The following is a 16,475-nucleotide window of genomic DNA, read 5'->3' as shown; positions in this document are numbered from 1 at the left end:
ATGTGGATAATCAGACATATATACATACTGCTGTGATTGTTCTGTCATTTCTTAATTGCTTGCTCAGTTGGTAAATATTTTTAAAGAGACTTTATTAAATCCTAAAGTTAAGTGTTATTTTTTTCATATTATAAGGAAACATTCTTTTTTCCCATAAAATTATGCATTTCATTGACCAAAAAAAAAAAAAAAAAAGTAATGTGGAAAAAACATGAAGCACTGTGAATCAGGATTCAGTTTAACACAGTGTTGATATGAAACTATATGGAACTAAATGATCAAACCTGCAGTATATTCACAATGAAATGTATTAGTTCTATTCTACAAGCTTTCCATAACAAAATTTTATTTATGTTAAATTAGCTGCTAAAATAATAGACCATGTAGTAATTTGCATATTTGTAATATCAAATATGAAAGTAAATAATGAGAGTAGTTTCACTTTGAATAAAAAAGAGCAACTGATTCTGTGTGGAAATTTTATTCACAAATGAGAAGAAGTCACGACATATAATATGACATATTTAATTATCAAAAACACTTGTATTTAAACACACATTGACACACTTTACACAGGGTCTTGGGATCCCAGACAAATGAAAGTTTGGTCTGCTCATGCAATCTCAGTGATACCAGTCTTTGCTACTGACACATTCAATCTGAAATATATAATAAAATGACATTACAACAAACATGTATTATTAAAATACTTTTGTCTGGTGTACAGGGATATTTATTGGCAAAAGTCATATTTGGGAATGAAAGAATATTGGCTATAGATATTATATTAGTTATCACATGCGTAATTCACCGTGGCCTATTTGGTTTGTCATTAAACTATATTTAAAGTACATTAACATGTTTTCTTGCATGTGTGCAATTTTTGAAACATATTAAATATAGAAATTCAAGTCTACCCAGATTAGAAGTGCTTCTGCAAACTAGGAAAGTTCACTGCTGCCTTCACCACAGGAGTTCACAATTATTATTATTATGCTACCATACATTTCGGCAAACTTTTAAAACTATATGCTTAAAAGTGAAGGTAATACAGAAACAACAAAAATAGGCTACTTAAAACGCTATTGGCTCGTTTAGCGAATCCTAACGACACCTCTGGCGAATCATTGGCTGTGTTCATATCAAACATAGCTAACACATGACACGACATAACACAAAATAGCTTATATATAAAATATTGTGCTTCAATAACAGTTAGAATATAAGCTTGACATCATTTAACACTGAAACATAGGATGATAATTACCTTTAATGCAAGCCGAAGAGTGTGCGCTAACATTTTCAGTGGCGCTTTAACTCAAAACAGGAAACTCGTGAATGTTCATGTAAGCTCCGCCCAGTGTATCATTGAAAATCTCAGACACCGAATATTTCAGAACACCGAATATTTCATAACACCGTGTTATTGTCAGACTGCCCACTCCCGCCTAATGCACTCTAAAGTTACCGACCGCAATCCTCCTTTCATTCAAAATTCATTGTGGGACTGTCTCGTAATGGCTGAAATTCTGCACCAAGGCTGAATTTCGGGCAAGAGACTTCAGATACAGTACTTGGGACCACTTAGGCCTATATAAAAGCATCCAAAAAGCAGCATGTCATGGGACCTTTAACTCGTCGGATCTGAACTCAAGACTGAAGATAGAAAGTTTCTGTAATAGATCCAGACCAGAGCAAAGCATGCTGGGAACTAAAAATCCACTGCCCAGTTTCAGTTCATTTAACACAAATGATGAAGTGAACTTCAGTTTGACGTGTTTAAGTGGATTTACTCAATTAAATCAGGACAGAATGTGCCGTAATTGTGTGGTTTAACTCATTTTAATGAAGTTCATTTAACAAGCAGCAGAAATCATGTTTACAGTCACTTCCCAAAAGATATTTCTATCTGAGAGCTTTATTTTGAGTGTAATAATTGCCACAGCTTCTGGAAGCCCTTCTCCTTCATATATGCTTCCCTGGGTGCTTCTCAATACTCCAATGGAGGTTTTTAGCTCCATCCTCCAGCCTGTGACCTGGAAAATGATCAAAGAAAGTCCCGGAGGCCATTTTAATTCTATAAATGCACCGCAAGAAGGTGAGGAACCAGGAAGCCTGAGGAGCTTTGAGCGAGGATGCGCAGATGCATAGACATCTAATACTATTAGTTTCTGTTACGTTAATTATGAATTGTTAATAGATTAATACTAGTCCCAAGATCCCTCAAGATTCGAGCACAGCTGATGACGCTTTAAACTGATGCTCAAGGGATCAAGAATATTCCAATGTACCCGTCCTCGTTTTCTTTTCTTGCATCCTCTCGTTGCATCTATGGGGTGAAGCTGAGGCGCAAGGAAAGAGATAAATAAGAAAAGAAAAGCACACTGTCTCGTCTTCTCTACAAACACACTGTTTTTAAAGAATGATGATGTGACTGTACATCAGGTGACCTGTAAATGCGAAAAAAAAAAGTTTCCATCGCAGTTTAAAAAGCTTAAATTATATGATAACAGAGCCGCATATCTCGTCCTGCTGGTAAGTTGATAACTAAGTTTGGATGGTTTGAGCCCAAGATTGAACTATAAACTACACACAAGTTTACTTATTTTGTCTGTCAGCTCCTAGTTGTGTTAATCGAGTCAAATATGTGTTATTTGTGACGTTAAGATGAAGAGTGTGTTAATTGGCCTGCTTGTGAACTCCGAACTTTATTTTTATGTTTATTTCATTTAAGACTTCTCATGCAACATTGATGCACTGTATTCTGATCAGCCTTTTGGTGCTGTTTGTCCCACGTATGTGTTTGATTCGGTTTTGTCATGTTCTGTGTTAAAAATAATATTAGTTGACTGTTGGCTATTAGCCCACATGCTCTATCGTCTCACATGTGCTCTCCTGTGTAACTGCGCCATTTTAACCCATTTGTGCCCAAGTTTTTCTGAATGGTTTCATGCATATATTCCTGTTAAATAGTGTCCTATGTGAACATGTTCTGCATTTATTTTCCCCAGGTTTTTTTTTTTTCTTTCTTAAAAAACCTATTTGTATGTGTGGCAACTATATGTAGGGGTTGTTCCTCTGCATTGTGTTGATTTGATGTTAAATAAAAGAAATTTCCACACAAAGCTGGTTTTTACCATGGATGATTTAATCTTAGTGCCTGTGTGGTAAAACACACAAACAGACACTGTTATCTGCAACTGCTCTTAATTGTGCCTCTCCTCTCTAATGGCACTGCAGGAAAGAGCGTAACATACACACACTCTACAACACACATACACATAATATATATAATATAATAGTATGAGTAATACAAATATTAATAATTATAATATAATAATAAATTCACAAACATGTCATTCTTATATACCAATAACTCACAACAGCATCAGTGTTTCATGGATACCAATGAACATACCTGTGTGGTAAAACCATGGGTAAATCACACAGACAGGCACTGTTATCTGCAACTCTGCTCTTAATTGTGCCTGTTAACCACAAAATACATGTTAAGTACACCAGGTAGTTAACCACAGATCACACAATGAATGCAATATACAATATATATTAAAATATATCTCTTAAGTGTACAAAATATATTAAGACTAAAATATATATAGTTTACAAAATATATATTATACATGCATATCTTTTTAGTTAAACATATCGATCTATTATTTATCAATTTATATATAAATACTATTTAATTGAGATGTTAGCCGCATAGCCGCTAACACATATTTCACACACGTGACGCACTCACTTTGCCGCCATCTCCCGCAGTGCACTATTCACCCGTTTACAGCACTCTAATAAACTACATTTAACACGTTGATAACACGAACTAATGATCAAATATAACATCCCATAGAATACTTTCTCACATTTGATCACATGACAAGAACACTTATAACACATTTTAACACCTCATGAAATCGTACCTCTCCTCTCACATTACAGGAAAGAGGACGAACTTCTCATTGAAACGCCTTTACCCATGTGACGTCAGCCGATGTACATACTGTATTTAATAAAGACACGCAACGTTTTCAAAATAAAATGCCCCAAAACAAATAATATATATATATATATATATATATATATATATATATATATATATATATATATATATGTGTGTGTGTGTGTGTGTGTGTAAGAAAAATGATTTATAATCTGGTGTAACAACATATCCCTGCTACATCTAAAAACTGAGGTATACACAAATCCGCCGCGAACTCTATGGGCGCCGCCATCTTGCCTGCCGCCATTACTGCGTGCCTGCGAAGTGTGACGGTGTGACACTTGCCGGTGCCCTCTAATGACATTTCAATTAAAGTTCATCCTGCTCATTAAAGAAAATGTCTGGTGAAAGGGAACATGGGTAGATGATGTCAGGCAGTGGCCAAAACTTACAGATAAAGGTAATTTATTGACAACATAATGTAATAATGTAAAAATGTAATGTAATGTAATTAAGAAGTGTATTAATTGATGACAACAATAAAACCGAAAGCTGTCATTACTAGCTGTGTTGCTAATATGTTCACAAGCTTAAGTTTCAAATAATTATTAGGCCATCCTTAAAAATATTCTTGTTTGCCATAACCCGACCGACCCTGTCAATTTAGGACCGACCAAATTAATTATTTTTTCCCCTTTTAGTCCGACCGACTTGCCGATTGTAATTGCGTTAAGACCCACGGATTTTTTTTACTCTTCAAACAGCTAATACAAATGCAATAAAATGTGAGACACACGCAATTGACGCTTTTCACACGCTCTCACGCCACACATCCATTTTCTCACGCACAGAAAAGTCGAGAAGTAAAGAGGACACAGAGACCGACAGACTAGACAGAGCAGGTTACTTATGATAGAAAAAAATCTCAGCTCTCAGATTCTGTCAATTTTATTACGAAATTCAAACAATAAATACCGTTTTGGTGCTTGTAAATGTGACATGCTAGAAATACAGATTAAAAAATATTACAACATCAAACGACGTATAATGTTATGTTCTTGTAAACATGTTTTTCAAAATGGATTTATGTATTCACACTTACCTTCGTCTGAGGTAAATCTCTCAGAAATGACCGACGGCTGTCAGCTAGCACCCCCTCACACAGAACCTGTTTTGGCTGATATGTGTACTGTATTACATCTTTATTATATTTTTACTTATAGCATTAAATAAAGTTGTTGTTATAATAAAAAATGCATTATATTTAAATTGTTATTTTTAAATAATACTGCCAGCTGATAGGGCTCTCTGTATGTTTACAGCATTAAGTTAGGTGAGTTGTTTTTTTTCTTGAGAAAAATTAATGCCTACCTTGTGTAGCCTAGCTAATATTTATCCAAATGAGTCAATATTAAATCAAATCACAATAATAATTAAATAATAATAATTGAATAAAAATAATAAAAAAGTGTAGCTTACCAGAAATTGTAGCCTACCATGTAAACATTGTAATGTCACTAAACCTAATAAAATTCAGCTTAGTTACTAAAATGTTTTGACAATCACAATACACTTAATGTGATGCAATAATTTTTTTTTTTTTACATTTTTTACGACCTACCGACCATTTTTTTATTTTTTTGGCTGTTACGGCAAACCAAAATATTTTTAAGGATGGCCTTAGCCACGACCAGTTGTAGCAATAAAATACATGTTCTTACAGGTATTGAAGATTATTTTATTAATCATCTGGCATGCGATGAGCCATCTCGGTTATGTCTTGGTCCTCCGCTCGACCAGGAACTCTGTGCAATCCGTATGGCCGTAAACATGGGCAGTCAATGTGCAACAAAGCTTCGTGGATTACACAAACGGTTTTATTCCAGGCCTGTAGTTTTGTGCTGTTGTTAAAACAACCAACCACACAACACGCTCTGCCCGGCATCACTGGACAGCATACATACTAAAAAAACTATATAGCTAACATCTGCTACAGCCTAAGGGACCAACACGCTACTTCTGCTACTTCCTTAGCAGCAAGGCACGCAGTAATGGCGGCGCTGCTTTACTTCCGTGTTTCGCCGGATTTGTCTATATCACTGATGTATTTTGAGTTTGCACACTTCACCTGTGGTGGGTGTGTGATTGTAAATGTCTCAGAGTTTTGTTCATTCTGTGCCCATCATCCATTATTTCTGCCACTTCTCATTAAAACATGACGTTTTATTTCTCATTTCTTTTCGTTTCGCGTTGTCTCTCATATTGAGGTATTTAGTCCACAGACATGACAGTATTCTTACCGCGACTGAGGCCCTGTCCCAAATGGCACCCTAAACACTCACGGCCTTTCTACGAGTCCGCACTTTCGTGACGTAACGTCGCTTTGAGTGTCGGGAAGAAGTCTGCTGCGGAGCTGTGTCACAGTGTTTGTGTGTACTTAGCACGAGAATTTATTTATTCAAATTTTATTATAGTATTATTATACACTGCACCATTACTATTATTGTGTGAAATTAATATTAAATTACTTTTACAGAACATAGTATGTTGTAACAATCATTATGTTGGTTTATGTTATATCTTTATTATTATCTTATTTAAGAACAGTTTATTAAGTGGAAAAACACATTGTCATGCATGGTTGTGTTTCTAATGTAATACACGGCCTTTCATTTTGTATTTCAAGCATGTTGTTTGTGCACTTAGTGTAACAAATATTATACAATAGTTTAATAGGCTTTAATTAGCCAACCACAATTATTACAGGTTATTAAGATTTTATTTGCAAACTGTTGTGCCTCTATCGTCAAAAAAAGTCCCCACTGTTGCTCGACCCTTGATATTCAACACTTTTGATCTGCACTGACATTGAGCTGGACGATGGCATCACTGTTTTCTCCAGTGCTGATAAATGAACTAAATTAATAACTATTGATTTTTACAACCAATCATTGAATCAATAGTGAATTTACTTAAGCTGGACAATACAACCATTTTCTTTAAGAGCTGCTGTGCAGCCAAAACTATACACCAGTTATCACTGTAAAGCTGCTTTGACACAATCTGCATTGTAAAAAGTGCTATATAAATAAAGGTGACTCGACTTGTTTCAGCAGTTGGTCAAAAGTGGTGCTATAATGCTTTAGTCTTTATACACATAGTTAGAAAGTCAAATTCAACCGTGGCAAGTGAAGAAAACACCATGAGATGGAGATGAGGAAGAAACCGGGGGTAATAGTGTAATAGTGTTCAGTCACTAACATGATCTTCTCTGTGACCCAGATGATGCAGGCAGTGGCAGGAACAGTGAAGAGAGCTGAGGTGCGTTCATCCATTAAACAATCCCTGAAAGAAGAAGAAGCAGTTCATCCTCCATGAGGTCGACTGTGGAGGACTGGAGCTTCATCACTGTCACCATATCTTGAGAGGATCAGAGGGGCAGGACAAAGATCCTGCAGTAAAGAGAAATGAATTCTGGTTTATGTTATGTTAAATAGTCAGAAATTAATCATGTGATAAATCTTAAACTCAATCAGTTTTGTATTAAATGGAAACCTTTCTAGCTGGACAGTGTATATTGTATTGTATTGAATTGATACAGTATACTGTTTCACAGTTTGTTGTTTAGAGTGACATTTTATAATTAAATCCAACATTACTCTTGACAAATCATGCATTATTTGAAAAACCAAAGACTCAAGTTTTGATGTTTGATAACTATTTGCTTATTATCTGAAGCGACATATGTAACCCACGTTAAATGTGGAGCCTAAAGAAAATAAATAATAAAATTGTATAATCTACTAATTACACTTTTAATTAAAAAGTTTAAACGTTCTATTCATATGCATCGTAAATTAATTGTGTATAAATAAAAATAATTCGTATTATAATTAAGCGCAGAACACGTGATGTATTACACGAACACGTTGTGTGTGACGTAAGCAGATGCCTCACGGAAGTGCGCGAGACGCGCTGAACACGAGACAAAAGAGCGGAGCGATACTAAGGGATTAAAAAGGTTTATGTTGTTATAATTAATTTAATATGGGTATGAGTAACTTTATAATACTTTATGATTGATGATGATAAATGGTTTTAGAATGATGATTGCTGATTTAAGAGTGGATGATAGCGGATTGAGATCCTCTGAATCTGAAGCGGGTGTTTATCAAACTGAAATTAAGGTTTATATTGTTATAATTAATTTAATATGGGTATGAGTAACTTTATAATAGTTTATGGTTGATGATGATAAATGGTTTTAGAATGATGATTGCTGATTTAAGCGTGGATGATAGCGGATTGTGATCCTCTGAATCTGAAGCGGGTGTTTATCAAACTGAGAAACTCGGGATTCGGTGAGTTTATTGATCGAGTTGAGAAGATCTCTGGTTGATTTGAGATGGCGGGCCATCCAAAAAAGAAGAAGAATGCTGATTCCTGAACCTGGGAAAAAGACACTTTTGCTGCATCACGAGGATTTCTTTAATTTTTTTACTCTGTTCAATTCTCTTTCGTTCTTTAAACTGGTATTATATACCCACAATTTGTGGGTATATAATATTGTACCGTGTTTGATGGTTTATTTGTTTTGTTTAAAACGGAATAGAAAGTAATAATGCTGAAAGCAAAATAGAATAAGACCCTAAACCCCAAAATTAAAGAGACAGTGAAGCTTAAGAGCTGTCCAAAATACAGCTAAGTTAAATAAAAGTCTTACTAAAATCTACATACACTGAGATGGTGTAGATAACTTACATAAAGGCATCTTTACACAGAAAAAGCGGCACAGAAACCAACTCTGAAGCGGCATAATACCACAAAAATGTGCATTTACACAGAACGTTTAATGCTGTTCTGAAGCGGCATAAATGCATTTACACAGGAATTAAAATGGCGGGAAACAATGCTTTGAACATAAGTATTTCAAAACTAACAGTTTTAACAAAATTAATTTAAAAATAATTAAATAATAAACAATGAAATATAACTCTAAATAAAAAAAAATACAAAAATTTAAAGTAGTAAACTGCGTGCTATATCTCATGCTTTGATGTTTGTCGTAATAAAAATTGAACGATGTAACAAAAAATTATACATTATTACACCGGGTAGTTCACAACAGGGTTAAAAGAGGTCAAACTTTTTTTTGTTTTGTTTTTCAGAGACAGAAACAACAAATGATGCTAGCATTTGCGTGTATCAGGCAGCAGCAGATCACCAGATAGACCGTCGTGTGTGGGTGAAATATCGTCCTCAAGGAGATGATTTTTGGAATATAATATAACAGTACACAATCACAGTGACGCCGATTGTGTTAAGCATTTACCTTATCTGAGAAAAATGTAGCAGCGCGTTGATCTGACAGTTTCTTCATGGGAAGATTACAAACGGCGAAAGCCAATTGATGACACACGACGATTCTCTGCTGTTATTTTGGTGGTTTTGCTTCACGATGTGAGTACAGGACTCTTTTACGTCAATGCCCCTTTTTGGAAGACATTATTTTTATTATTTGCCGTAAGTTATATGTTTCGTCTCCTGCTTCTTGAATCTCGCGCCGCCTGAGTTGACTGGAATGCTTTTGGTTGTCATGACAATGACGTAGTTTAGAGCGGCTATATTCCGTGTTCATTTACACTGAACCAGAACAGTATCAGACTCGCCTTTGATACTAGGGGCTGAGGTGGGTCAGACCCGGCGTATTTTAGGTTTTCTTTAACACGGCATTGCGTCTTTACACTGAATTCTGAGCAGGTACAGACCTGTTTCAGAACAGCCATAAATCGGCTGTGTAAAGATGCCTTGAGATTTGTTTCTCTTTTTTCTTCTTGAAACAATTTAAACAGAAGAAAAGAAGAAAACCAAAGACAGAGAATTATTATTTTGTGTATATATATATATATATGAGTATATTCCTCACATGATTTTGTGATTGATTTACTGCCAGTATTCTGTTCTCCACTAAGCTAGAAACTGGTCCATTGCTCCAGCTTACTTTGAGGGCCCTTGTTTCTCATACCATTTGTAATTGTTTCATAAAGTCATAATGGAGCATGGCTGTCACCTGGTGTTGTAACACCTAATCAAATGTCACTCGTATTTAAGTCTTATTTTTATGTTAATGTAGGGCTGGGTGATATGGCAAAAATCTAATCTCGATATTTTTTCCCCATATTGATCGATAACGATATATAAACTGTAAATTCTGCCAGTTTTAAAAGAGTATCCCAACTATGACTGAAGCCACAAAAATTTGAGGGTTCATTAATTACATTTTCAAGTATAGTTTATTAACAAAACAGATTACACATTTGGCCTTAAAAAATGTAAGACAACAACTTACTAAAATAAATTTAAAACTAAAACATGTTGCAAAAGAAGGTAAATGAGAGTAAATGTGCTAAATGTAAACATAAAATTTGTTAACGCAATTACATTTTTTTTCTTTTCCAGAAAGACAAGTCTGTCTACATTGTCTAGCTTTAAGAGGTAGATTAAATGTGTAAAATGTAAACACAAATATATACAATTCCTATTCATCACAATTTGCAAACATTTTTTTTTTTGGGGGGGGGGCTTTAAAGGGTAGATTAAACAGTGACATCCTTTTTATGAAAGAAATCTTGTACACAGCTTTGATTCTTCCTGAGAAAAAACAAACACATATTCTGCAGAAGTATATGAAATATTTTAACTAATCATCTTGTAATGAATGTCATTTCAGTTCTACTTTCTGAGTATGAATTATCATATGCAGTAAAAGACAACAATACTCAAGTACTGTAAAAGATTTTGCCACTAACTCAACTGACTGACTTCTCTTCTGTATGATTTCAGTCTCTTCAGACCTTACTGTACGATTTATGAGCTTCTACAACTTTTGACCTCCTAACTGAACTCACAAACTGATCATAACTTTGATCAAAACTTTCCACAAACTGATCATAGAAATAAAAACAGTATAAATAAAAATGGTAACACTTTACAATAAGGTCTCATTTATTAACATTGTATTAACCAACATCAACTAACAATAAGCAATATATTTTCTACAGTATTTATTAATCTTTGTTAATGTTAGTTAATAAAAATATTCATTGTTAGAAATCGCGTTTGAACGCAGTGACCGTTATCCAGCTGAATTAAATGTTTTTTATTTAAAAGCAAAACGACAGTGGAGGCGTAATGTAAACGTAGCAGTGGCATATTCTTTCCTAATCATCCTAACACTCTGTCATGGCAACATCACGAGACTACTTTTTGCCTCGATGAGAAATCTCGTCACATTTTAATCTCGCGTCACACCCCTAGTGCTCGTGCATCGCGGTTGTGCTGCCATGGTACGCCATCTCGGTTTTGCAAAGGGAACAAAGGACCATTTTATTTGGCCTCTGTTTAAAGTATTCCCATACTTTTGATAATCGTGGTCTATGTTTTTGTGTTAGAATAGAACTTTCTCCATTCCCAGGAGCAGAAGCCGCCATTACGCGAGATGAATGTAAACAATGTGATTTTCGAAGTCGACGTAATCGATGACGTCGACACGTCATTGAAGCACTACTTAGATTTGGTAAAGATTCCTAAAAAATGCCCCCCGTTTAAGAATCACATACAGAATTGTAGGAAAATACAAGAAGACAGATTTTTTATAGGCTTTATAGACAGACAGATTGAGAGTGACTCTTGAAGGACCAGCACCACAACCTCTTGTACCACTGTTTGAAGAATTTATCTTCCGGAATCTAGCTGTAAGGTGTTGGAGTTTATTTTTAGTCCATCTCTTATCCTGAAAAGTCCACCTTGCAAAGATAATGATCTTCCAAAACTTCCTGCCAAAAAATAGAAGTGTGCATCAGTATTTAAGTAATGACAATAAACTGCGGAATCTTGTTTCCGCCACTGAATAATAATAATAAAAAAGTTAGCCTAATTGCAACTTTTTATCTCACAAGTCTAAATATTTTTCTTACAATTACGAGTTTACATAATTGTGATATAAGCTCTCAATTGCGAGGAAAAAAAAGCCAGAATTACGAGTTTATATCACGCTATTCTGACCTTTTTTCTCGCAGTTATTTTTTCTGGCGTTTGACTGTTTAAGTCTTGCGATTCTCATTTTCTTAGAATTGTGAGATATAAACTTGCAATTGCAAGAAAAAGTCAGAATTGTAAGTTTTTATCATGCAATTCTGACTTTATATCTTGCAATTGCGAATATCAAGTCACAATTATGTAAATTTGCAATTGCAAGGAAAAAAAAGTCAGAATAGCGAGATGAAAAGTAAAAGTCGCGATTACTTTTTTTTTACGGAAACATAGTCATAATGTATGATTAAGAGCTCATATTAAAAACTGATTTTATAGTTCAGTCATGGCAATAAACCTTATAAAAACTTAGAGAGCAATATATTACTTTTGGTCGTAATCCCTGTCTTTTATTCCCATTGTTGTAAAATTGAAAATGTCTTGGAAAATGATCGCTGAAAAAGAGTGGGAACCCTGTCTCCTTTCTTTTTCCATGACAAGGAAAAAGCACTGACCACTTCGAGTGACAAACGCAGCGCATCCGTCTTTCTGCCAGGAAGCCTGCAATCACACTGTTGAGCCAACGCCGGCTCCGTTCAATGCCGTATGCAGACCTAGCAGTCTGGCCTCGCTAGTTCTGTCGAGGCAGAATGGACGAAAAGAGAAGCCTGGTTCTGGGTAGCATCCTGAAGACTTCAGCCAGGTCCGTCTGCATTTCCCGAAGGAAATCCAGGCGGTTGCGGCCCTCCCAACATACGCTGTTTCCACCGAGGTGAATAATCAAGATGTCGGGAGCTGGAGCTGTGGCTCTGAGAGACCGCAGCACTGGAAGCAACTGCTCCCAGAGTCTGCCTACTTTGCCCTCCCAGGTTATACTGCAGCGAAGGCCAAGGCTCCTGGCGAGCCCCTGCTCACAGATGTGAGCATACAGCCTTTGAATAATTGAACTTCCAACAATCCAGACAGGAGTTACTCTGTCATCCGCCATCTCGAAGAAGAGTGAGGGTGCTGTGATTTGGTGCCAGTATTTAGGATGAGCGCTGCGTTTCATTGTCAAAAGGTGGTGCTGTTGCGTATTCTACAGGCAGCGACCTCTTCAGAGCAGTTCACAATCAGTGAATATCCCACATTATCAAACTGCCTTTTAACAAAGTACAAATATTTATCACAAGCCCTTTATGCAACAGACTTTATGCAATGAACTTCACATGAACAAACAGGAAAACAGGTCTCATTGCACTTGTTTGTCGGTGAATGTGTTAAAGGATTAGTTCACATTAAATGATAATTACCCCAAGATTTACTCACCCTCAAGCCATCCTAGGGGTATATGACTTTCTTTTTTCTGATGAACACAATCAGAGTTTTATTAATAAATATTCTGAAGCATCAAAGCTTTATAATGGCAGTGAACGGGACCAATGAGTATGAAGCTCAAGAAAGTGCATCCATCCATCATAAATGTGTACTCCACACGGCTTCGGGGGGGGTAATAAAGGCCTTCTGAAGCGAAGCGAAGCATTTAAGAAAAATATCCATATTTAACAAGTTATAAAGTAAAATATCTAGCTTCTGCCAGACCGCCTTCCATATTCAATTTATAAAGAAAGTGTAAAACTCTCGCAGTTCAAAATGCTTACGCTACGTCCTACGCCTTCCCTATCAACTTACGAAAAAAACTTAACTGATGCGACGTCACGATATTTATTAATATAAATATATATTTATTAATATAACTGATTGTGTTCATAAGAAAGAAGAAAGTCATATACACCTAGGATGGCTTGAGCGTGAGTAAAGCTTGGGCTAATTTTAAAGTGAACTAATCCTTTAACGGCTGATGACGATATCTATGGACTTTTAAGGTAATCAGCTAACCCATCTAGTTCTTTATATTGTTGGCATTTTATTAGATTTAAATATCTGAATATTACTGAGAATAATAACAATAATTCTTAAAAAAAAACTTTTATATATCAATCTGCATATAAGATAGACGTTATGCTCATCTTTTCTTGCTCCTTTAAGGGGCCGTTTACATATTGCATCTAAAAACGCATCCCTTTCTCCTCCTTTCCACAAGCGATTGCGCTCCCGTGGCATCTGTCATTGCTATGCAACACTGAACTGCACTCTCCACGATGAGGAGGAAGTATTAGCTAAGAATTAATGATTTCTAGCACTTGCATTAGCTCTACTACTAGATATATTGATGGAGATGAGAAATGATCAACTGTTCGGCTGAGCTTTCAGTTTTGTTACGGAAAGGCAGAAGCTGATCGGTTGGTTCTTGTCACATGACCTGCGGTGCGCTTACGGCATTCTGAAAAGTTGAGAATTTTTGCACCTGGAAAATGCACCGCATGCGCGTCGCAACCACGTCGCTTCCATTATGAGCGCGCCTGCCGCACGGCTACATCTGAAATAACTGTCTTGCTCATGGAAAAAACGTGATATGTGAACGGGCCCTAAAGGTATCTAGAGTAAAACGGCTCTATATTTAACACAGCACATACAAAAGACCTGAACCCTAAGTGATGCAATCTGTTTTACAGAATACAGAAGTTTGTAGCGCATAGCTCCCATTTTGACATAACTTAATTTGTGTTAGAAAGCTAAAAAACTTGATGACATATTTAAATGAACCAAATTTACAACATTAAGTACATCATACAGTTTGCAAGGCATGAAAACAGTATCTTGGCACTAGAGTCAAGTAACCGAAAAACCTGGCAGTTGGCCATCGGGCCATCCTTATTGTTAAACCAAGATTAAGTGTTTCTTTTATTACTATTACAATGTCAGTAAATGTTTAATTCCCCAATCATAAAATGATTCAGTTTTATACACAAGACTCAGTTCTTCAATATTATCCTCAGTACAAGCTGCAGAAAATGTCAGTACTGCATCCACACACATTCCTTACTGTGAGACCTCTATCAGATTGGCTAAATGTCAAACCACAGTATTGGGTGCGAAACCACGAGTGGTAACATCCCAACAACATGGTGAGGAGAGACCAAGGCATTGCAGCACAACACAGTTATGTAACCAGGAGATCTGTTTGCCCAATAAGGCTATGAATCCTCATCACTGTTTATGAATGAAAAATAAATTGATAGCTAACCTCTGCACAAGTCATAATGACATTTTGCTGGGGAATACTTTATGATATAGTCAGTTTCCTTACTAACAGTCATTAACAATCATCATATCAACCATCCTTGTGTTGTGATGGCATCCTTATGACAGTGATGGCACATTTTTGTAGGCCAAACAAGGAGTTAGCATCACCCTCGACAAAAAGCCAGAAGGATTTTTTTGGATTATTGCAGAAAATAAGTTCTGTGAAACAACAAAAAATTATGATACGTACACATTGTGTTCATCATGATAATCTTCAAAAATTAACACAACTTTTATGAATATTGAAGCCTAGATACAATCGGCAGGAATAAAAAGCTAAACGTAGGCTTTAAATGAACTACACCACAGTCACGTGACTTCAACATCACCATCACCACCATTAAGCTTCTGAAAACTCTTTTGAGTTAGGCCGTGTGTCCACCAGAGCGTTTTTAGCCAGCTGAAAACGCTAGGCGCTTCTGCAGCGTAGCGTTTTTTCCGTTGAGACGCTTTGTTGCTATGATACGGAATATCCACGTCACTGTTACTTATAACTGATTTTGCAGGTAATTTGTTTCAGGCTAAAAATGTTGACACAATGTGGAATTACTTGCTATGTATGTTCGGAGACCAGCAATATTAATTTCTCATCCATTTTGTTTCTGTTTGCTGATGTCGCTGTACCGCAAGAATGTGACAGTTGGTCGGAGATGTATTTGTCCCGCCCCTCCTCCACTCTGATTGGACGGCTGGCTAAAACGTGACAGTGATGAGCGCAGCGTTTTACTCAAAGTTAAACATTCTTCAACTCGAGGCGACCAGTAAAAAACGCCCAGCTCTCAGCGCTTGAGCGTGAAAAAGACGCTCAGCGCCTCGTTACGCTCTCGGCGTTTAAAAAACGCGGCGTTCCCATTGAAAACAATTGAAAAAATACGCTAGCAGCTGGAAAAAACGCTTAGGTGGACACATGGCCTTAGAATGGTCCAATTTAGCCACTAGATAGCAGCTGCTTTTTTTCAAGACAAGTAAAAGCTTTAATAAAATTACAAGAGGGGTATAACTGATGTATTTTATGCCATAGAATAAAACGTGAAAATGTCTTTAGCTGGTGTTAACCAAAGACCTTATTTCAAGCATCTGAGCAAGCATTCAAGCAACCAGAATTCCATTTAAAAACCCTGTCTTCATGGCAATAGTGCTATAAAATGTTAAGTCGTTTTTGGGATTTGGCCAACAAAAATACACCATCCCTGCAACACTCTGTTAAAGCACTGCAAGTGTTCAGAATATTCATGAAGGAACCCACACTTGCACTCACCTGGTCATGATGTTCAATCCCCATACTCAAGGTGTTGAT

The sequence above is a fragment of the Megalobrama amblycephala genome, linkage group LG1, assembly GCF_018812025.1.
Source record: "Megalobrama amblycephala isolate DHTTF-2021 linkage group LG1, ASM1881202v1, whole genome shotgun sequence".
NCBI classification, from domain to species: Eukaryota; Metazoa; Chordata; class Actinopteri; order Cypriniformes; family Xenocyprididae; genus Megalobrama; species Megalobrama amblycephala.
Note: the sequence above shows the minus strand (reverse complement) of the source record.